Here is a 1,181-nt window from a genome sequence, read left to right as displayed (position 1 = left end):
CTATTTTTTAGTAGAGACGGGGTCTCGCTCTTGCTCAGGCTGGTCTTAATCTCCTGACCTTGGGCGATCCACCGGCCTCGGCCTCCCAGAGTGCTAGGATTACAGGCAAGCAAATCCTTTTATTTTTCATAAGTATGTAGATAGATGATAGACATAGAGATTCAGGTATAAGTAGAGATGTAGATATAGAGGTTCTGCTTCTCTGACCAAGCCCTGACTGATACAAGGAGCCAAAGGCAATGCCATCGTATGCATCTCTGGAGTACTACAGTATTCAGGTAGGTCCATGACTCTGGAAATGTAGAATGTGAGACAAAAGACTTGGGCTGGGGCATCAGTGCACATTTCTCTTCACTTTCAGGACTGTCAGAGATTCTCCAAACTGAGGGGATACACTCCTTGAAGCAGTGCCCTCCAGTCTGGGGGGATAATCTTGAAGCTTCTGCATGGGGCTGCTACACAAAAGGGGAAGATGTGTAAGTCATTCAATATTAGGCTCAGCTGCGTAGCTCCTCCAGTGCCCAGAGGAGTATCTTTTACACAGCATGTAGGTCCGCTGAGGTTTTGCACAGGAACTCTGGAAAGCTAAATGAAAAACTGTCATGCCATGACTGCTTATAAATGACTTTTGAAACAGGAGACTGAAAACAACAGAGAGGAGACATTTTGAAGGATATTAAATTTTGAAGGACATTAAATTTTGCCACCTGAAGGGTGTACAATATTATCCAGTTTTATCTTCACTTTTCTTTTTCTATAATTACTCTACTAAGAGAAGAACTGTCACAATGGCAGACCTGAAAGTGTCAATCTTATCTTGTAGAGTACATATTATTAACTCAATTGTAAAGATGTGCAAAAAGAGGTTTATAGATGTCGAGATAAACATTGTCCATTTATCTACCTTGGAAGCAGAAGAGCCAGGATATACATCTAGTTCTGTGTTATCCAAAGCCATGCTTTTAATATATAGACATAACTCAAAGGTATTGCAGGTTCAGTTCCAGACCACCACAATAAAGCAAATATCACACTAAGGCAAGTCACATGAATTTGTTGGTTTCCCAGTGCATATAAAAGTTATATTTATACTGTGCTATAGTCTACTAAGTGTGCAATAGCATAATGTCTAAATATAAATCTATATACCTTAATTTAAAAATACTTTATTGCTAAAAAAA

This window comes from Propithecus coquereli, unplaced genomic scaffold (assembly GCF_000956105.1).
Source record: "Propithecus coquereli isolate 6110/MARCELLA unplaced genomic scaffold, Pcoq_1.0 Scaffold2, whole genome shotgun sequence".
In the NCBI taxonomy this organism is placed as follows: Eukaryota; Metazoa; Chordata; class Mammalia; order Primates; family Indriidae; genus Propithecus; species Propithecus coquereli.
The sequence above is the reverse complement of the archived record's forward strand: the minus strand, read 5'-3'. Positions refer to the sequence as shown.